Source organism: Glycine soja, chromosome 19 (assembly GCF_004193775.1).
Source record: "Glycine soja cultivar W05 chromosome 19, ASM419377v2, whole genome shotgun sequence".
Classification (NCBI taxonomy): domain Eukaryota; kingdom Viridiplantae; phylum Streptophyta; class Magnoliopsida; order Fabales; family Fabaceae; genus Glycine; species Glycine soja.
Window position 1 is genome coordinate 32,283,036 of NC_041020.1, and position 24,600 is coordinate 32,307,635.

The 24,600-nt window shown below is 32.9% G+C and overlaps 1 pseudogene; it reads left to right on the top strand.

The window, feature by feature from the left end:
- The first annotated feature begins 24,036 nt into the window (after window positions 1–24,036).
- On the top strand, window positions 24,037–24,600 carry LOC114399928 (annotated as a pseudogene).

Genomic DNA, 24,600 nt, shown 5'->3' on the forward strand with positions numbered 1-24,600 from the left:
AAATTTTGTATTATAAGAAAATGGTAAAGATTGGATAATTTACACATGGTTTAAATTCAATTTTTCCAAAAAAGTAAAATTAAATGAAATAAAATTTATTAGAATTATATTGTTTAAAATCTTTTTTTACATTTAAATAATTTATTAATAATATTATTTTAAAACAAAAAATAAAAGTATTTTTTTAATAATTTTCTTAAACATTTATTTTCTATTTATACAAGAATAACTTGGATGTATACGCCTCTCACTTGTATAACCATGAAACATGGTGCAAATTAGATATTTTATTTAAAATTAATTATATATAACTCCGTCTCTCACTTGTTTTCTCAAAATCATAAATCACATTTTGTTGTTGGTGTGATTATTTACTAATATTCTTTCTCCAACATCATTTATCATCCTACCAAATAGAAATAATACTATACTAGATTATTTGGAGAGAAAAAATGACAAAAACTATAGATATATGGAATCAAACCCAAGAATTATAATTAAAAGAACACATACTAAACATTATATATATATATATATATATATATATATATATATATATATATATATATATATATATATATATATATATTACACAAACTAAATCATGAACAAAACACAAACCAAACCTGACAATTGCAATTGAAGTAAAAAAGAAAGTTCACCTAAATTGTAAAAAATGTAATATTTCTACAAACACAATTAAAAGAAGAAAAAAAACATGAAGGAAGGTGAGAAAATAACACAAATTAAAAAATTATTTAAAATCAAAATATTCCCAATTATTTACCTTTAGTCATGTGTAAGATTAAAAGCATCAGCTGTTGAAAGAGAGAAATGGTGGAACTATGAGTGTGAAAAAAGGAAATAGTGCATAAACTAAAAGACACTGTATAATTGTTATTTATATTAGGTTATAGTAGAGACACATTAATTATAATATTTAATGGTTTTAATTGTATTAGTGGTTACAACATTTTTTTATGCATAGTGATTACTATAATTAATTTTTTGTATTTAAAAAAATAAAGTATTGAAAAATATTTTTTTATTATTTGATTGTTAAACTTATTTTTTTTCTATTTTTTATTTGATGAAGTTAGACGGACCAATTAAATAATTTATTTTAATTTTTAAAATAATTAATTAATTTTTTGTTTTGATGCAATTATTAAATTGACTATCATTAAAATTTATATTATATAAAAAAATTCATTAAATTCTTCCAAGAAATTGTGATTAAATTTAAAACTTAAACTTTTAAATGAAATAATTCATATATTAATTATTATATAAAAAAACCAAGTAAAAGACCAAAAAATACAAATAAAAGAAGGAAAATTCCGTTACATTTTTAAAGCAAATTAAATTAAATATTTAATCATAATAACTATTATTAAAACTCATTTAATGCATTCTGTTGTCGAAATGTTTCCAAAAATGCCTACAAACGCTGCAAAATTTATTTCCAATAATATCTCACTCACTTAAATATATATATATATATATATATATATATATATATATATATATATATATATATATATATAAAGATATAAAGATATTAAATTTGTGAATTCATTCAAAGATTCGTAAAACATCTAATAATTCAAGAAACATTTTGAGATACAACGTGTCTACAAAGAGGTCCGGATAACATGTGTCATAATATAATATGTTATTTTGTCAATATTTGGTTCGGATAGAATCATATTTATTGTGATTTATCATTACATTAATGAATTTTAAATAACAATATATGAATTTAAAATTTAAAAATCTTTCATTATGCCAATATATAAACACTTTATTTTTTGTTTTTTATTATCATTATAATTAATTTTCAAAAATAATTTATTTACTATTGTTAATAACATATTTTATTTCATGTAAAAAAATAACATATTTTATTTGTGAGAATAATTTAAAATTAGTTTTAGAGACCAACAAAAATATAAATATGGCCATGCCGATAATTCAATTATGTGCAAATAATTTATATAATTACAAAACATCAATGTTTATTGAATAATTGAATAATCAGTTATTGTATAAACGTGAGTAACTAAATTAAATTTGTTCAAATCAATTTAGTGTTTTTATATATAATTAAGGTAATTGGTTTTTTATTTTGATGAAACATAGACGTGAATAATCAAATTCGTGCAAATCAATTTTGATTTTATTCAGCATACCTTTTATAAAGAAAATGTGACTTTTTTGAAGAAAAAAAAAATCCTTTTTTTATTGCTTCTCTATAAATTATGAAATGGAATGTTTTTTTTTTTTTTTTTCCTTCAACCTTCAACGTTCATCCTTCATTCTACATTCTCTTCCTTGGACATTAATGGAAAGGGCTACACTTTCCTTTCCTTGCTTCTGTGAAGAGTTCGTACCCATGAAATGATCACTACGAGACAAGTGAAGACAGTTGCTATGCACCTACCGTCCAACTCCAACCCCATGCTTGTTTGTCTAGATCGATAGATAACTATAGATTCTTCTCATTGTTTGTTGATCGCTTCGCGGTGTCACTCTCTTTCAAGGACCCTTCTTGTCCCACACAATCTGAAATCAAACGTGACTAAATTAAAATATTCTCATTTATCTATGCGCATGCATGCCCTTATACCCATGGTAGGCACTAAACTATTCAATTAAATCACCACTTGATAGAAGAAGGGATTTGGTTTGATATTTATAATTTATGCCCATGTATCTATCTATCAATGTTGAAATTGTAATAAAATTATATCACTGAATGAATATGACATAACCACTTGGGTCAGGCCAACAAAGATGTGTCCAGATGATAAAAAGCAAATTCAAGACGTAGATTTATCTTGTTATCAATGTTAATGTTAATATCTTGTTGTGAATTATTTATAAGTAAATGTCTATATAAGCACTCAGTGGAATTTTGAGTTAGGATGCGAGAGGTCATAGAATTAAATATCAATGTAATCATCTTAAAAAATATATATATAATGTAAACTTCGTATGTAAAACAAAATGTATAATTATTTATAATAATTGAATTTTTTTAAAACATAATATAAACAATTTAAATAACTTAACAATTTCAAATAAATTCACAAGAGTTGATTTAGTGGCGGAAAGTTTGAATAATTTGTATAAGATTTTAGGATCAAACGATCCGTTGTCATCATTATATAAAAAAATATAAATAATATTGAATAGATTAATAAAAAAATGCAACTTTATTTAAACATTTTGATAAAAAAAAATGCTTTATATTATTTATTTCATTTCTGTTACATAAGTATTCGTTTTTTAAACATAAGCAATTTTATTTATATGTACATTAGTCCTTCTTATATTGTTTACAAAAGAGTAAATAAGTTATACATTAATAACGTAAGTGACTTTTACAGTGACATACAATTACAAATATCATATACATAACTTGATAAGTTTGTTAAAGGTTAGAATAATTATTTTAATAGATATATCAATGATAATTTCTGATTGATTAATAATGTAAAATTTTTATAAGATACCTCCAAAATATGTCTGCAACGAGTAGCATATAAATATTTGAATGTAGGCTATGAATATTATATTCACATGCGCATATGCGCACATATGTATTATCAATTACATTGCTTGGTCTAAACAAATGACAAAGACGCTGCATATATGAATCTCAACTAAAAACAGAAGTGTCACTACAAAAAAATTGTATTTTGTAACAATTGAAAAAGCTGTTTTTCACGGTTAAAAATCACCATAAATTACATTTTTGACATTTATGATGCACTGTCAAAAATACAGATGTCAGGATTGAATGCCGATAAATTCGTCAAACAAATCGGCAGTTTTTAACCCCTCAAAATATATGTTTTTGCATTTTTAATATGTTTTCATTCATTTTTTACTATTTGAAAACTACCACAAATAAACAAAGTGTTTTTTTAATTTTAATTATTTTAAAAATTTCGGTATATCTAATATTTATTCATTAATTATCTTTATTTTGATAACCAATATTATATATTTTACTATACATTATATGACCTATTAATTATTTTACTCAAATACTACATTTTTTTTTACAAATGCTCAAAAATGATACATAATCCACAACAAATTCATTCTTAACATTTAACTTAATTAACGAATAATTAAACAAGTTTTCTTAATGCTTAATCAATTAAAAACGAAAATAAGACAAAAGAGTTTTCTCAACCAAAAATGTTATCTTATCAAATTAAACAATTAAATGTAAGAAATCTTGATTTAAAAATCACATAGTTCACCATTCAGACTCTTAATGAACAAATTACAAATTATTCAAGGTAAAAAATTTATTTACAACGAATTAATCAATTTCCAGTAAATCATGAAGAAAAAGGGACTTTGTGCCTTTAGTGATTTTGAGTCACATACCACAAATCTCCACCTTGACTCCAAATCAGCAAGTGTTTATCTTGTGATTTAGGGCTGCACTTCTACTAAACTTCCTTAGACATATTCAAAATTGATCAAGTTCAGGCAGTGCTTGAACTTTACACTAGAAAGGGACTTTGTGAACATATCAGTCAGGTTTTCTTCTGTTGAAACCTTCTCCACCTTTACCTTATTAGATTCAATCACATCTCTAATGAAGTGTAGTTTCACATCTATGTGCTTTGTCCTCTCATGGTAAATTTGGTGATTTGCTAAGTGAAAGGCACTTTGACTGTCACAGTGAATTGTGACACAAGGTTGTGCTATTCCAAGTTCATTTACCATTCCTTTTAGTCAGATTGCTTCCTTCACTCCTTCAGCTAGGGACATGTACTCTGCTTCAGTTGTTGAAAGAGCAACAACTGATTGTTGATTTGCTTTCCAACTGACTGTTGTACCAAACAAAGTAAACACATATCCAATTAAGGACTTTCTTGTGTCTACATTTCCTGCAAAATCTGCATCTACATAGCCTGTGATTGCTGCCTCGTGTGCTGTCTTCTTGTTCCTTAATCCAGCTTTCAAAGATCCATTTAGATACCTTAGTGTCCACTTCAAAGCTTCCTAGTGTGCACTGCCAGGATCTCCCATGAACCTGCTTATTATGCTTACTGCATGAGCCAAGTCAAGTCTGTTGCAAACCATTCCATACATTATGCTTTCAACACCACTGGCATAGGGTGTTTGATTCATTTTAGACCTTTCTTCAGTTGTCTCTGGTGCTTGAATAACAGATAGCTTTGTATGATGGCCAAGTGGTGTGTTAACTACAGGTTTTGCTTTGATGCATCCTAAACCTTTCCACCACTTTCTTGAGGTAATTGCTTTGGGACAAGAATAGTTCACCCTTTGCCCTATCCCTATGAATATCAATCCCAAGTGTCCTTCTAGCTGATCAAAGATCTTTCATCTCAAATTTTGTGTTCAAGCTTTCTTTGAGTTGTCTAATCTCTTCCTTATTAGCACTTGCTATGAGGATATCATCCACATACAAGAGAAGGTAGAGAACACACTCTTTCTTCCTTTTCAGAATATATACACAATTGTCATACCTATTTCTGATGAAGCCATACCTGATCAAGAACTCATCAAACTTCAAATACCACATTCGAGGGCTTTGCTTCAGTCCATACAAAGATTTTTTCAACAAACACACCTTGTTCTCCCCTTTTTCAAAACCTTCAGGCTGATTCATGTAAATGGTTTCCTTCATATTTCCATGAAGAAAAGCAGTTTTAACATCTAGCTATTCAAGTTCCAAATCATACTGATTTACCAGACCTAGCATGATTCTTATTGAGCAATGCTTCACAACTGGTGAAAAAAAATCTCATTGTAATCAATTCCTTCAACCTGTGTAAAGCCTTTTGCTACCAATCTTGCCTTGAATTTAGGCCTTTCTACTCCTAGAATACCTTATTTCTTCTTGAAAATCCACTTACATCCAACAGCCTTATGCTTCTTGGGTTGATCCACAAGTATCCAGGCCTTGTTCTTTCTTAAGGATTCCATTTCTTCATTCATTTCCTGAAGCCACAGCTGATTGTCTTCACTTTCAATTGCTTCCCTCCAGGTCTTTGGTTATGAGTTTTGAATCTTCTCAGCAACATATAGGGCATAGCAGATAATGTCAGTATGACCATACCTCTTTGTAGGCTTTATCACCCTTTTTGCTCTATCTCTAACCAATTGATAACTGGACAAGTCATGCTGAGTACCCAGCTCTTCATTATCTCCAGTTTTTGCTTGATCAGTGTGATCAATAGCATCTCCACTGCCATGATCTAAAATCTCAGAATGCTCCACCTCAAATTTGGTACTCTCACTACTTGAGTTGTTATCCTTCTGCTCTTTGCTTAGCATTGCCATTCTGCTCTCATCAAAGGTCACATCCTTGTTGATGATGCATCTTGTCTCACCAGGTTCCAATTTCCACAGCTTGTACCCTTTAACTCCTTCAGGATAGCTAATGAACACACACTTTACAGCCTTTGCATCCAACTTTCCTTGTTTAACATGAGCAAAGGCCAGTGATCCAAACACCTTCAATCTTGAGTAATCAGGTGGTTCACCACTCTAAGCTTCCATTGGTGTCTTGAAGTCTAAAGCTGATGATGGACATCTATTAATCACATAGGTTGTTGTGTTTGCAGCTTCTCCCCAAAAGGTCTTTGGCAGTCCTGCACTTAGCAGCATGCACCTCACTCTTTCCAAAATGGTCTTATGCATTCTTTCTGCTAATCCATTTTGTTGTGGTGTGTGAGAAACTGTTTTGTGCCTTTTGATACCTACTTTCCTGCAAAACTCATTAAATTGCTCTGAAACAAACTCCAGGCCATTGTCAGTCCTTAAAACTTTTAATTTTGTACCAAGTTGATTTCCAATAAGAGTATGCCACTCTATGAATTTTTGAAAAGCTTCTAATTTGTTTTTCAAAACATACAGCCATACCCTTCTTGAGAAATCATCTATGATGGTGAGAAAGTATGAGCTTCCACCATGAGTTCTCACTCTAGAAGGTCCCCATAAATCATAATGCACATACTCAAAAGGCCTAGATGAAACATGAATACCAGTGCCAAAGCTTATTCTATGTGATTTAGCAAGCACACAATGATCACAAAATTCAAGTTTATCTAGTTTATCACCACCTAATAGATTTTGTTTCTCAAGTTCATGTAATCCCCTTTCACTAACATGACCTAATCTCAAATGCCAAAGTTTTGTTTTATCAAACAATGTATTACTAGCTACTGATGCATGTCCAATAATAGTGGAACCTTCAAGAATAAACAAGTCATTACGTTTATTCTTGTTACCCTTGGCAATGACTAAAGATCCATTTGAAACCTTAAGAACACCATCCAAAGTTCTAGTTGAATACCCTAGATCATAAAAAATGTTTATGGAAATAAGATTTCTTTTTGAGTTTTGGAATGTACCTTACATTTTTTAGTAGATACTCTCTGTTATCAAACATCTTCAGTCTCATAGTTCCAATGCCTTGTACCTTGCAAGGGTGAGTATCTCCTAGCAGTACAGTTCCTGTTGGTTTTAGTTCCAGGGTTTCAAAATAGTCCTTTCTCGGGCTGCTATGATATAAGCATCCAGAATCCATAATCCATTCTGTTTGTGTTTTGGTATTTGAAGCTACTAAAACACCTACACTTTCATAACCTTCAGAGGCTTCAACTATGCCAGCAGAGTTCATAAATCCTTTCTTAATCCTGTCTGGGCAGTCTTTCTTGAAATGACCAGTCTTGTGACAATTAAAGCATTTAAACTTTGTTTTCTGGCCATTCTTTGAATCCCTTGACCTTGATCTGGACTTCTTTCCTCTTGTTCCCTTCTTTTCACTCCTTCCCCTTGAAATATTCAGGCTTTCACCATTATCCTCAGATTTGGAGTCTTGTTGTTTTTGCATGTTCTTGGTCCTTATTGAGGTCTGGACTTCTTCTAGGGTAATGTCTTGATCTTTGCCATAAAGGATTGCATCCTTGAAATGTTCAAAGGATTTTGGTAAGGAATTCAGAAGCAAAAGAGCTTTATCCTCCTCTTCAAGCTTTACTTCAATATTTTCCAAATCATCAAGGATCTTATTGAAATCAGCCAATTGCTCAGTGACTGTTCTTGATTATGTCATCTTGAAGGTGTATAGTTGTTGCTTCAAGCATAGCTGATTTGCAAGAGACTTTGTCATATACAAGGATTCCAATTTCAGCCACATTGAGGTTGTTGTCCTTTCTCTTGCAACTTCTCTTAAGGCTTTATCTCCAAGGCATAGAATGATTGCACTTCTGGCTCTATCAATCATTTCTGATTTCTCCTTTGAGCTTAGAGATTCTGACATCGTTTCTTCTCCTTTAAGAGCTTCTGCACAGCCATGTTGAATCAAGATTTCTTCCATCTTGATCCTCCATAACCCAAAGTCACTTTCCCCTGAGAACTTCTCAATATCGTATTTTGTTGTTCCCATCTTTCTTGTTCTTGATGTCCCCACAGAAGGCGCCACTTGTTGGTTCTTCTATCTTTTCTTCTACCTATAGAACCTGCACAAGATCAAAGAAAAAATAGAAAACACAGCAAAGCAACAAGCCAGAATCTACACCATGAGTTTATGTGGTTCAGCAATAAATTGCTTCCAAGTAACCAAAAATGGACATTATGTGCAGAAATAATATAAGTCAGGGTTATGGCTCGTCATTTGCTAGACCAACGTTGCTGGTGTACTTATTATTCCCTAGGTCGAGTAAGAAGGTAGGAAGCTATAAGAGTAGTTATATTTACATCTGTTGTCTCTTCCATTCTATTTTCACCCTGTTTTCTTCTTATTCCTTTTTTTCTTTTTTCATCACATTACTTATAACATCTATCACTTTCTCTCTTTATCTTTTCTTTTTCTTCCTATCTTTCTCTTTCCTCCATCCAAAATGAGATGGACGTTCATATTTTTTCAAAATGTAATAATACTACTGCTGAAAGGAATGTGGACTTTGTTTTTTGTCATTATATGTAATCCATTTTCATATATTATATGCAATATCTACAAATGTATCACATCCCATCACTTATACTAATAGACTTCATATATTAATAGACCTTTTAATCTTCCTCTTATCATAAAATTCAAATGTGGTCTCCTATTTTTATTATATTTTTTTGTCAATTTATTCCTCTTACTATTTTAATTATATAATTTTTGTCTACTCATTAACTTAACATTCAATATTTAATAAAAATGCTAAGTGTAATAAAGTGTCATGTCAGCATGGAGGGTCATATCAATATTTCTTGTTAAATATTAGATGTCAAAGTTAAAATATTAACTAAAATTGAACAAATTAAATAGTTGTGAGACTAAATTTGCAATAAAAATATAGAGACCAAATTTGAATGTAAGATGATACTAATAAGACAAATTGTAATTAAGCTTAATAATTATTGTTGGCCATATTACCGTCATAGATGAAGTTTAGAAAAGTAAAGCCGAAATTGTAGAGTTTTAAGGAAATACCTTTGAAGAATGTTGAGCTGCTGTGCACTTTGAACAAAATCCATGCACGCATTGCTAGACATTTGGTTCTAGGATTTGATCTGAATTCCTCGTTTCAAAAGAGATTTATAAGCTGGAGTTCTTGACCATTCATCAATTTCACTAGCACGTAGAAGAGGCAGAGGATGTGAAAGTTGCCTTGTTTGTGCATTCCTAATCAGCAGCAGAAGTTTAGCTTCTGAATGGGAAAAAAATCACAATAAAACTTGCCCTTAACAGGATGCTACAAACCTTATATACCACCCAATTAGGCTGGAAGCAACTTTTTCATAAGAGCAAGCTTACTCCAGGAATGCATCCACAGTTAGCAGCCATAGATGGACATCCCCCAGCTAATTTCATGAGGACAAAGATGCCAACCTCTTGTGGGGTTGGGGAATGAAAATTTTATAATTCAATATTTCAATCAATGTACAGTAACCAATCTACAGATAGATTATGACTTTTCACATTAGCATAATAGCATACCTTAGGGCCTTGAGCAACAAGAAGAGTTGCACGATCAGAAGTCAACTCAGCTGCTCAAAGCCAGCAGAATAGCTGCTCTTCCAAAGTCTGAGCTATCATACCGCTAATGCCTACAATAAATGGCACTAGTTACGAATAATTCAGTTGAACTAAGTACGAAAAAACTTGTTCCCATCAATATTAAAACTAGAGCCAGAACTGATAGAGTTAAATATATATCCACTATCAAAATAAGCTACGCTTTCACAGGTGAAAAAAAAATGTTTGCTACTTTTGCATTATGAATAAATCTTCAAGGTTGTTATACTCAACTGGTGGTAAGAGTGACATGAATTTTATTCCCAGTTCAATCCATAGGAGTCAGACAAAAAATGTTTCTCCAACTTCGATCATCCAACATAGCCATCTACTTAACCTTAATGTATAACTTATCCATGTGTGGCTATTAATACATTATTGAAAACTTAAAAGCAAAGATTCTCCGTTTTTTATAATGCAAAAGAAAGTGGAATTCACGCAGATAATTATAGAGCTTTGCCAACATGCATTGTTTTTTATAATGCATATACATTGACATAATATTGCCAAGATGCTTTGCCAACTTGTTCAAATATGTAAATGCATTCACAACAGTATCATGACTGTAGTAACACTGGATTATAGCAAAACCCTGCATTTCCACAAATAAGCAAGGACTATTCAAAGCAGAAAAAAAAAATCATCTATTATATTGCATATCTGCCTATAATGCCCATTGCCAGGTACTTGTTGATGTATATTTTAGTTTACTTAGTGTAAAGGATACCTGATTTTTAGAAACAAGGACAGATGTCCCAATGTTTTCAAGGAGCATAACCTGCTCAGAAATAGTTCCTGCAATTCATTTAAAGGGAACAATGTCATACAGCAACCTTGCCAGTTCACAGTGTAAGATTATTTAAACATATCATTGAACATAAAGCACTTGAGTAACAAAACCTATATATTCAAAACACGGACATACCACAATGACAACTATTTTTCCACTAGGATCCAAAAGCAGGCATTTAAGAAGTGAAAATTCATAATTAGTATAGTGCCATAGTAGTGGTGTTTTGTGCCTCATAAATCCAGCTGAACATCATTGATCATCACATCCAAGCAGACAAATTCACTATTTATATGGAAAACAATAACTGCACCACAACCATGCAGACAATATTATGAACAGATGAGGAGTCCCTGCTATTAAAGATACAATAAAACTATTCATGGGCCACTTACTCTAAGTCAAGATTACTGATTGTTATTTTTTTATTGTTCTGGTATTCTACAAAAAGTATAAAGTAGTGGCTAGCTGTGTGGGCAAATATAGAGAGTGACTTTTTCTATCAACTTAAATAATGTCAGATACTTGCATAAACTATGTGAAGTATGTGTACAATCTGGATCACACAGAAAACGCTAGTGAGATTAAGTGTTGTGCAGTGACTTGCATGGAAATATTTGAGGGGTATGAATATGAGAGATTCTTGTCTACTTGAGTTTGGTCGACATGTTGGAATGGAATCCAATACGACACACTACACAGGGTTCTATTCCATGTTCGGTACATTTTTTAAAACATCATACAATAAGAAATGTACATTTATCATCAATCCATATAAGAAATGTTTGCATTAAAGGAAACATAGGTTAGGAAGGTAAAACTTTAATTCTGATTGGAGAATAGCACCAAATGCACCAAAAGAACTTCATGTAAGCTTTGTCCCATACTTTATTACTCAGAACACCTAAGTTGGGTACACGAGGGTTATACAAGAATCTTTATGCGATTATAGTTTTGTACAAGTATCATCACTCAATAAATCTCCATCCTCCAGATGAAAAAGGGGGCGAAAAAAGAAAATAAAAAATAAATTAGTCTAGAACCTGTTGTTTAAACCATAACACACTAATCAAAACAAAAAAAAAATATGTAAACTATAGGAACTATTAAACCTCACAAGAAAAACTCAATAAAGCAAAACTAAGCTACTTATTAACTAGCAGAGCAAAAAATATGTTTATTACCTAGAAGAGCTTTTCCCAGTTCGTTTAATCCCCAAATCGTTCTCAATAGCAGCATATTCTGGAACATTAAAATGAAAACTCATTACTAAAAAAATGAGTTTTAACATCATTCTATTAGCATCGGTTATTTGAAAACCGATGTCGTTAAACACTTACAACATCGATTTTCAAATAACCGATGTTAAAACTGAATTTAGTACAATTTTAACATCGGTTATTTTAAAAATTATGACATCAGTTTTAAAATAACCAATGTTAAAATCGCACAAAATTCAGTTTTAACATCGGTTATTTGAAAATTGATGTTGTAAGTGTTTAACGACATCGGTTTTCAAATAACCGATGTTAATATAAACTCTTTTTCTTTAATTATTATTATTTTTTTTTTAAAAATCATATATTGAGTTATTAATTATATTTTAATTAAAAAATATAATAATTAATAAACAATAACAAATTCAAAAGGTAAGCATTTAAAAATTAAACTAAGTTTTTAAAATAAATTCTGTAATTTTAATTTTATTATTTCATGATTATCATTTAAATATAATACACGTTTATATAAATTATTGCATATTAGTTCATTTGAAAATAAAAAAAAATATTTTTAATAATAGAGTTTAACTTTTATAGAATTTTTATAGAATGTTGGTAAAAATAATTATATCGTAAAAAAATTAAAAATTATTATTAATATATTTTATTTAATTATTATAAAAATAAAAAATTTAGTTTTTTTCTTCTTAAAAGGGTAATAGTTTTCAATACTTATCATAGTTCTCCTTTGCCTCTGCTTTGTTGGCTCTTGTATTTATTTTCTGATTCTTATTATTGTACTTTAACCAAACACAAGGATTTGAAGAGCAAGGACACCGCTAGAAATCACTTAGGGTAGTGATTTAGTCTTTTAATCATTGAAAAATAGTATCGATTTTTTTTTTGACGAAAGTCTTATCGAATTAGTCATTGAAAATAAGATTAATTTAATTTTATTAAAGTTAAAAGTAACAGTAGATTTTCAATTATAAAAAAATTTCCTTTAGTGAAATATATTTGTCATAATATATTTTTTTGTTTGTAAAAAAAAAGAAGTAAAGAGAAAAGAGGCGCATTAAATAGCAGTGAGCATTAATGGTCCCATCCATCCTCACCCTTGGATCTCATCTTTCCCATTCCATTCCCACCGTCTGATCCTTTTCCTCTTTCTCTTCCTATTTCTTCTCACAATTTCAATTTCAATCCTCTTTCTCTTCCTAACCTCTCACCAACGCAAGCTTCTCTTGTAACCCTCCAGACGATCAATTGGGATCCCAATCGCTCTCTTGCCCTCGCCAGGTCTTTGATTCTTCTTTCCTTATTTCATGCCACCACACCTATTCTGTTCTTTTCCTTCCTATTTCTTATTTTCTTTTGCTTTCTCTGTTATTTTACTTGATCAATCCTCTTTGTGTCTTTAATTTATGTTTTACAACTTTTTCATGCCATTCCCTGTAGACGGTGAAAACCATGTCATTCCTTACAACGATTGAGGAGGATGTCAACCTCCAATTGGACTGAAGGGACTCCAACCAAACCGTAATATTCCAAGATGATAAAGTTCTCATTCTATATATTATATTTCATTCTTGTTTTATAATTTAAATAATAGAACATAATATTATTCTCGTAATTTAAAATTTACTTTGTTTGAATATCTTTCTCTCACGATAAAGGAATATTTTGATTGTTACTTAAACCATGACTTATATATACTATTATAATAATAATTTATTAATTAAGTATTGCATGTCTAATTAAATATTGACTCAACACTTTTATATTTTCTTGGAACATTGTAATTATAAGTGAATGTTTGAGTTCTCTCTCATTGTTTGAATAGAGAGAGATAAAATTAGTTTGTGACTCACATAATGATGTGATGTGGCCTACAAGCTCATTAAAACTTGATCATGGATTAGATGAGTTCAAAAGCAAAATTGTGAAGCTTTTTCTAATGAAATTTCATTAGTCATATAAAACATTAATTGTTGCCGGAGAATAAGGCCAATGCAGTCTTCAAAATAAAATAGTACAATAGATGATGCATTGTAATATTAAAATTAGATAATGATAATATAAAGCAGTAATCAATTAAAGCACATTGAATTCTCTTTATGATTTAAATCGTAATTTAATATATAGATATAACTAAAAGACTGAGGAAAGGAATAGTATGGGAAAAAGTTGAAGGAAAGAGAAAAAAATACTTCAGTTGTCTTGACTAAAGAAAATTATATACTTAGTTAATTAAAAAAGATGTAAGAATAAATAAAATTCTATGTTATTCTACTTGCTCAATTCTCTGTTACGAAGAAAATGATGTCTAAATTATTTAGAGCAAAAAAAGTGGTATATTTGAAAATTAGAGAATTTAAAATTAGATAATAATTTATATAAAAAAAACTAAAATCAAACTTTTTAATTGAACTAGAATCAAACTTTGGAGAGATCGACAATTTTTTTTAATATTTAACATGTAAGCCTTTTGGCTTAAACATGAGTATATAGTTGTCTTGCTTAGTCTTTAGTGTTTTGCCACACCAATCCTATTTCATGCCACCACACCCAAGTGCTTAGTGTTTTGCTTAGTATGTATGACATATTATGCATTGTGTTGCAATGATAGGAGAGCTAGAATTGTGATATGATTGTAATTAGTTGTTTCGCTTTGCCATTTCTTTGGTTTCTACTCATAAACAAATCTAGCTAGCTTATGAGTTTTTGGAGTAATTTTATTTTTTCTTAATATAAAATATATGCATAGTTATAAATTGTTCTTATAATTGTAAATATAGTTGAAAAAACAATGTATAATATAAATATTATCCTCATTAATTTATACCAAGAAATATTACTCTCATAATTTAAAATTTCTGGACACGTCACGGCTTCTAATCTCTTGCTATTTATTTGTAATCTTTGAGTGAGGATTCTATCTATAGTAGACATCTTACTGCTACACATAAATACGCACCAGCTTATCGATGGTTGTGTATTTCAAAAGTTTACGCTATTAAACGAAAATGCGTATTGTTTTCAAGTACTTTTTCCTATGTAAAAAAAACTAAAGTCTTTGTGTTCAGTGGCTTAAGCAATTTTGCAGTTACATTTTTGCATCGTGATCACGACATTCGCTGCTGCACACTGTTCTGGTCATCACCACAGATACCAAACTTTTTCATAAATTTTTTATGCTTAATTTTGTTACGATTGTTTTTGTATGTTGATTTATGACATTAATGTATTCTACTTTAATTAAATACAAGTTTTGTTCATAAAGAGTGAACCTTAGATTCTCATTTGAGATTGAATACAATGATTCCTGCTAACAGTTTGCATTAATCATTGTATTCAGTCTTGAATTGTCCGTTTGGACAGTTTGGGGAGACTCATATTTTTATGGTAGATCCATGCTTTAAGGTTAACATTATTTTGTTTAATTTGATGAAATTTTGGTACAATGCATTTCTAGTTGTTCTTTGAGTGCATACTTGATTATCAGGGAATTAATGTCACCGATTTCATGTCGTGTACTTGGAGACCAATGCGAAATGCTGTCGAAATTTCATCAAATTTAACAAATAAGATAAACCTTGACGCATGAATCTACCATAAAAAAGTGTCTTCCTGAATGGGATAGGGCCATACCTTAAATGAAAAAGCGAGATTTCATGCATTGAATGAGTTTCAGAGTATCACAGGGTTATTATTTAGATGGATCAAAGTTCGATGAATGAAAGTCGCTTGAGTCCTGCGTATGAGGAAGGCATGGAACAGTTCTTACAATTTGCTTTAGAAAAAAGTTGACCGGATGAAAACGGGAAGTTATTTTGTCCATGCATAAATTGTTTGAACATGAGATGGCAAAAAATCGATGACATACGGGAGCATCTGTTGTGTGATGGAATTAAGAGGAATTATACGACATGGATATTGCATGGTGAATTGACAGACATGCAGAGTGGGTCCCAATCTGAACCGTTTGATGTAGAAATGTGAGATCACTTGGAGGATATGATTTGTGAACTTGGACAAGAGTCTTTTCAGCAAGCACATGCTCCTTTGTATGATACATCGCAAACTGATTCAAAGAAACCTTTGTATCCGAGGTGCAAGAATTTGTTGACGTTGTGTTCGGTGGTTTTAAGTCTGGTGAATGTCAAAGCCAAATATGGGTGGAGTGATAAAAGCTTTAGTTCACTGCTTCAAGTAGTGCACAACATGCTTCCAAAGGAAAACACATTTCCTAAAGGTTACTATAAAGCGAAGAAAATATTGTGTCCCACGGGTATGGAGTATTAGAAGATTCATGCTTGCCCGAATGACTGTATATTGTACAGACATCAATTTCAAGAAATGTCGAAATGCCCTAGGTACGGGGTATCACGGTACAAACTCAAGGATAATGAGAAGTGTAGTAGTGATGAAAACTCAAACAAGGGTCCCCCAACGAAGGTGTTGTGGTATCTTCCGATCATTCCAAGGTTTAAGCGGTTGTTTGCTAATGGAGACGATGCAAAAGACCTTACATGGCATGCAAATGGGAGAAACTGCGATGAAATGCTTCTTTATCCGGCTTATTCCTTGTAGTGGAAGAAGATAGATCGTTTGTATCCGGATTTCGGCAAAGAGGCAAGAAATCTTAGATTTGGACTAGCCACTGATGGAATGAATCCATATGGCAGTTTAAGCACGCAACACAGTTTGTGGCCAGTTTTGCTAGTGATTTACAATTTGCCTCCTTGGTTGTACATGAAACAAAAATACATGATGTTGTCTATGATGATAACGGGCCCAAGATAGCCAGGAAATGACATCGATGTTTATCTCAATCCCTTGATTGAAGACTTGACAAAGTTGTCGGATGAAGGGGTTTTAGTGTTTAATGGGTTTTGAAATGAGGCATTTAATTTGCGTGCAATGCTTTTTTGTACCATTAATGATTTTCCAACATATGGGAATTTGAGCGGTTACAGTGTTAAGGGTCATCGTGCATGCCCTATCTGTGAAGAAGACACAAGCTACATACAACTGAAACATGGAAGAAAAATAGTGTACATTAGGCATCGGTATTTTCTTAAACCTCATCACCCTTACCAACGATTGAAAAAAGCATTTAATGGAAGTCAAGAGCATGAAAATGCATCGGTACCGTTGACTGGTAACCAGGTCTTCCAGCGGGTTCAACTCTTGAATACAATATTTGGAAAGATCCAAAAGAAGGACAAAAGTAAGACTGGCATATGGAAGAAAAGGTCGATTTTGTTTGATCTTCTATATTGGGCTGATCTAGATGTTAAACATTGTATTAATGTTATGCATGTGGAGAAAAATGTAAGTGATAGTGTCATTGGGATGCTCCTTAACATTCAAGGCAAGATGAAAGATGGTTTGAATACTCATCACGATCTAGCTAAGATGGATATACGAGCGTCGCTACATCTAAGGTCTGATGGTAAAAAAATATACTTGCCTCTAGCCTGTCATACTTTGTCCAGAAAGGAGAATATCAATTTTTGTCAGTGCCTACGTCTGATCAAAGTCCCACAAGGATACTCTTCAAATATTAAGAGCTTGTGTATTTGAAGGATCTTAAGTTGGTAGGTTTAAAGTCTCATGATTGTCACGTCTTGATGCAACAATTGTTATTCGTGGCCATACGAGACATTTTGCCTAACAAAGTTAGGCTTGTCATAACTCGATTGTGTTTTTTCTTCAATGCCATATGTAGCAAAGTCTTTGATCCTGTGAAGTTAGACGAGCTAGAAAATGAGGTTACTATTATATCGTGTGAGTTGGAGATGTATTTTCCGCCTGCATTCTTTGACATCATGGTTCACTAAATTGTTCATCTGGTCAGAGAAATCAAATGTTGCGGTCCTGTTTATTTGCGGTGGATGTACTTGGTTGAGTGATACATGAAGATCTTAAAAGGGTATACCAAGAATTTGCACTGTCCGGAAGCATCTATTGTTGAAAGGTACATTGCAGGAGAAGCCATTGAATTTTGTTCACAGTACATTGAAAAAGCTAAACCTGTTGGGCTTCCTGAATCTCGGCATAACGAAAGAGTGAGAGGTAAGGGTTCAAAAGGACTGCATGTCATCACTCCAAGTGTAGAAGATTCGTAACAAGCTCATTTGTATGTGTTGAATAACAGTAATGAAGTTTTGCCATACATAGTTCGTCATGATGGTTTAGTCAAACAAAGTAATCCAAAAATGTCAAAGAACTCGGTGTTGAAAAAGCATAACAAGACTTTCCTAGATTGGTTTAAACACACAATCTTGGCTGATGATAATGCTTCTGAAATGTTAAGAAAGCAAGCAGATGGGCCTAAAAGAAATGTTATAACTTGGCAAGGATATGATATAAACAAGTATTCTTTCTATACAAAAGCACAAGACCAAAAAGTACAATGCAAAACAGTGGGGTTACCTTAAGGGCTGAATCTCAACACTTCGCTAGTGTACATAATGACAATCCTTGTGTAGCTTTCATTCTTTACTTTGGTTTCATTGAAGAAATTTGGGAGCTTAACTATGTCAAATTCACTGTCTGTGTTTTCAAATGTAAGTGAGTTGACAATAAAACCGGTTTGCGGACCGATGATGTAGGATTTACGTTGGTCGATCTTAACAAACTCGCTTACCAAAATGATCCTTTCATCATGGTAGAACAAGCGAAACAAGTATTTTATCAAATGATACCAACAAGTCACTTGTCTTTGATTGATTACTTTAATGATTTTTGTCTATGATTGTTAACTTTTGATTGAGTTTTGATGCTTGTTTACTCCTTAAATATTTGATTGTCATTAATGTTTTTGACTGATAGTTATGTTGATTGTCTTTGATAATTGTTTTTGATTATGTTTTGATGATTGCTTTTGTTTGATTGTGTTTAATTGTAAGTATTTGATTATATTTGATTGGTGTGTGTTAATTGTTTGATTAATACTTGTTTGAATGAACTAAATACATATTAGTGATGATGATTGATAGTGTTAGATGTATTTAGCATAAACATAGGTTATTTTAGAGCAACTAGCCTAGTTTGTGCTCTGGTAATCGATTACCATCCAGTGTAATCGATTACACAAGAACAGGCAGCCTGTAATCGATTACAACATTCTATAATCGATTACCAGAAGGCTTGTTACTCATGTAATCAATTACCAAGCCTTGTAATTGATTACAACTCGTCCTCGTCTATAAATACCTACAAAACTAGTGTTGCTGCGCAGCCAAAGCTTCTCCTCGTGCCTCCTTCATCCCTAAATCTTCAAACCTTCATATCTTCCTCAAATCTTTACCAAAACACGTCCTGTAAAGCTCAATCTTCCTCTTTTTCACTCCTCTTTCACTTCCACCGATTGAAATTCACTAAAACTTCATCAAATGGCAGAACCATCGAAGAAGAGAAAGGGATCATCCTCCACCACCGCTGCTGCTACCCATCGCCGCCAAGGACCATCCGAAGCACCCACAGCACCTATCCATCCTTCTTTGTCATCTCCAAGATCATCCACTCTATTTTCTTTCGATGATCAGCGTCTATGGTACCTTTCTCAATTTTCTTCTAGGATCATTTTAGACCCTAAGTACCTAGACGTAGATTTCTTTAATGATGAGACATTTGATTTCTATAAAGTGTTTCAAAATTCTGGCTTGGTTGATTTCATGTCTTTAAAATTGCCACATTATCCTGAACTTGTTAAGGTCTTCTACTACAATTTAAAAATTCAGGATGACATTATTTCCTCTGAGGTGCATAGTATTCCAATGATCATTGATCAATCATTGTTCTTTTCTTTGACTCACTTACCCAGTCAAGGTGCACATTTTGAGGGCACCATTGTTGATGATTGGAAATTTGATTATTCTAGTCATGATGCTCGCCGTATGGTTTGCAATGACCAGGCTGAAATGACCGGTAGATTGTTGGCCGGATCATTGACATTTGATAATCGCATCATGCACTATATAATCGTTAGAATTTTGCTTCCCCGGTCTTCAAATTTGGCTCAAGCCTTTGAGGAGGACTTGATTTTGATGTGGGCTTTCCTTATCGGTCGACAGATCGACTGGGCTCACTTGGTTCGATACCGAATGCATAAGGCATTACGGGCCAATGCACCTCTCCCTTACCCTCAATTGATAACTCTGTTTTTGCGTCATTTTCAAATTCCGCTTGATGATGAACCATTTGTTCAAGTCAAGCGTTCCTTTGCTATTGATGCTGGTGCAGTGACTTCTTTTGGATACCGTAAGGATCGAAATGTTCAATGGCTAAAGAAAGATGCACTTCCTCCTCAAGATGAGCGTACTCCTTCTCCTCCTCCTTAGCGAGATGATTCAGCCCTCATGACTGAAGTTCTTTCCGAGTTACGAGGTCTTCATACTTATGTTGGTGAACGTTTTGATTCTCTGGATAATCGCTTTGCCGGCATGGATATCCGTCTCACACAACTTGAAGAAGATGTGGGTTACATTCGTCAGAGTTTCGATCTTCCACCACCACCTCCACCCTCTTAGAATTTGGTTTATAATTCTATGTTTCTTATAAGCCGTGTATTTTGGCTATGTTATTTAGATTATTGTTTTCAGCACTTTATTTATTTTTTTAGTATTTGGACTTTAGTCTTTTATGTTTTGATTCTATGTGGTTTTGAATTTTGAACTATTTGGATTATATTTTGGTTATGACTTATTTATGATTATGGTTGGTTATGTCTTATATTTGATCTTTGCCCACTTCATTACTTTATCTGTATTGATAACCACGAACTTTGGCTTTTTGATGTTGCCAAAGGGGGAGAAAAAAGGGTGGTAGAGAAGCTTAGAAAAAGCTTAGAAGTCAAGTGATCATCAATTCCAAAACATAGGGGGAGTGAATGCGCAAATATTATGCATATACACTACTTGCTTGTATCTTGATTTCATGACTTATATTGTCATCATCAAAAAGGGGGAGATTGTAGAATCAAATGACTTTGATGTTTTGATGATGATCATGATGATTTGATGCAAATGATGTAAATGTGTTTTTCAAGTTTAAATTCAAGACAATGATTCAAGAATACAAGACACAACATCAAGATGATCACTAGTATTTTAGGAAGGGAATTCCTAATTGATATAGCAAAAGGTGATGTGAACCTGAGTAGGAGCGGATCGTTTGATACAGGCTACAAAGGTTTGGATGACGCCACTTCCGGTGAAGGAAGATAAGTCAGGGTAGACGCCACTTCCAGTGAAGGAAGATAAGTCTGGGTAGACGCCACTTCCGGTTAAGGAAGATAAGTCTGGGTAGACGCCACAAGGATTACCTTGATAAGTCTGATAATTGGTTCAACAAGGAACCCAGAGAGAAACTCTCTCCTAATTTTATCAAATGCCAAAAGCTTTTTTTTATTGAAAACAAAAACAAATACTTATAGTGTATCTAAACAAATAGATAAAAATAGACATGGGCCTTCTAAACAGTTTGGGCCAAAATTACAATAAAAATAAATTATAACTAAAAACTTATTTAACTTGGGCCTTCAAATTAATCTGGGCCTTCAGCAACAATTAATAGTCTTGATAGTGTCTCTGCCTCTGGGCCTTCATCCTTCTCCACTTGGGCATTCATCCTTCTCCACTCGGGGGCTTTATCCTTCTCCACTTGGGCCTTTGCCCTTCTCCACTTGGGCCTTTAGCCTGTATTTGGCCAATTTCAGGATTCTCATCAAAAGGTTTGGCCAAGTAATTTAAGCTAAAAAGTGTTTTTCAAGAGATTTACTCTCTGGTAATCGATTACTAGAGGATGTAATCGATTACCAGTGGCCAAAATGGTTTACAACAGCTATTAAAAATTTGAATTCAAATTTTAGACTGTGTAATCGATTACACAATATTGGTAATCAATTACTAGCAGTTAATAAACGTTTTAATTCAAATTTTTAAACCTGTAATCGATTACACAAATCCTGTAATTGATTACCATAGGAGATTTTCAGAAAATAACTTCCAAGAGTTACATCTATTCAAATGGTTTATGAATGGCCATCAAAGGTCTATTTATATGTGACTTGGAAACACGAATTGTGAGAGAGTTTTCATTGCCCAAAAATTTTTGTCCTCTCAAAAGATTAAGAGAGTTTTCTAAATTGAAATGTCTTATCCTCTCAAAGATTCCTTGGTCAAACACTTGCATATTCAATAAGGAATTGTGATTGATCTTCATTGTACAATCTATCTCTTTCAGGAGAGATTTATTCTTCTCTTCTTCTTACTTCTAAAAAGGGATTAAGAGACCGAGGGTCTCTTGTTGTGAAGGATTCCTGAACACAAGGGAAAGGTTGTCCCTGTGTGATTCAGACTTTGTAAAAGGAGTTTTACAAAGAGAGTGGAAAATCTCAAGTGGGTTGCTTGAGGACTGGACGTAGGCACGGGAAGTGGCCAAACCAGTATAAATCAAGTTTGCATTTCTCTCTTCCCTTAAACTTCTTTTATTTATTGCTATTTATCTTTGGCTTGAAAGAAGTTTATTTTGAATTGTCTTTTGAGTAATTCATGTTAAGGGTGCATTGTTAATCCAAAAAGAGAGAGTGAAATTTTAATTGGGGAATAGTTCTTATTATCTTAATTCAACCCCCCTTCTTAAGATAACTGAGGCCATTTGTTTAACACTAACACCGTCATTGATCCTTTATCTCCTGTCAAACGACACGTGAAGTAGAAGATAGCCCGCACCAAGAAAACTGGTCACATGACGTCTGAGGCAGCAAAGGAAATTGCTAACAAGATTGTAAGTCACTTTCAATTCATAATTGTAATTATTTTTGTTTATTGTGTGATTGAGTAAACCAATAAATGTTTTCTTCACAGGATGCGTTTGAGGAGCAAGCCTCACAGGGTTCCTTTGTCGCCCATGGACGTCATGATGTACTAACTACTGCCATTGGGCGACCAGAACACCCTGGTCGTGTGCGTGTTGCAGGAGCCAGTGTAACCATCAAGCAATACTTTGGATTGGCTTCAAGGACCTCCTACACGTCTTCCTCCATGGCTCCCAAAGACCTGCACCAGTTGAAGCAACAAATCAGGGACCAGCTGGAGGATTCGTTCACAGAAAAAGTCACTCGACAACTAATGTTATCCTTCAGCTTGATATAGTCCCAGTTTCAGTCGCAGATGCAATCACAAGGACTCGCACTGCCTCCTAAACCCGAGGTTGGTCGTTCAGCTACTCGTGTCAGCACAAAGGAGAGTTGTGTTGATCCCTCAGGGAACGATCCAGACACAGGTGACTCAGACAAATGTGGGTTGTACATCGAAGAATATTCTCCCCACCTGGTTGCCCTAGGAAGAGTTTATGAGGGATCCACAACCATTCACAACATTCCTTTGCTGCATGATCAAGTCAAGGTTGGTGTTCAGGAGGTTAGAGATGCAGATGCTCCCATTCCTGTACCCACTAAAGAGGTTAAGGTCATGGGACAGACTCTTAACACATTCCTTGCTTGGCTGACACATCTTGTCAAACGTTTATCAGAACATGTATTTTAGTGTCATAAAATGCTTATTTTTCCATTAAAATGTTTATTGTGATTAAATTATGTCAATTAACTATGTTGGATAAACACGGAGCTGTGGGACCCGTGAAACTTGCAGATAGGCCGAATCATGAGGTCGATGATCCCCTATATCTGATGACATTGACCATCCCACAGCTTTTTCTGAAGTCATTGCAGGTTATATGGGATGCTACCTTGTTTGGCCTGTTTAATGAAGACTTCCCCTTGTACATAAAGCATGAAGATCTGTCTGAAATAGCACATGGTGGTCAATGTCTCAGCATCTCTGTTATACAGTTGTGGATTCTGTAAGTCAATTTAGATTTTTGTTAATTGCCTAATTTATTGTTTTAACTTCATGCATAATTTACTTTGTGTTAACAACAATAGGAATATGACTGAGACAAGTATGCGAGCGGGGAATACCGATGTGTATGGATTCCTCGAGCCACAGTTTATCCAGAGATCTGACCAATCGCAATTTGAATCAAAAAGTTACATTAAGAACTGGATGCAAAATTCAAAACGGGATGTGTACCTAGGAGCCTACCTGAATGGGTAACTTAAACTCAACAAATGAATTTAAATAATATATAATAGTATAATAACCTATATTGGTCTCCACTGTAGTGCACATTGACAAATGGTCGTCATTTTGCCTAAGAAAAATGTTATCATTTGGTTTTGTTCGTTGCATAATAGGCCATACAATTACCTCAAAGGCATAATTAACAGGTTAGTGTTGTTTTTCAATACATTTGCATTAGCATTAGTCAGGAACATCAAAATTTTAATTGTACAATAAGCATCCATGTTTGTATTCAACAGTGCTTTGAAAGGACTTGACGATACTCAACAAAGTAAATCCAAGCCTCCTGCTAGGTGGATTGTTGTTAAAGTAAGTCATTTAAACAATATGTTTCTACTTAGATTTTAGTACTCTATAGACTAATTTGTA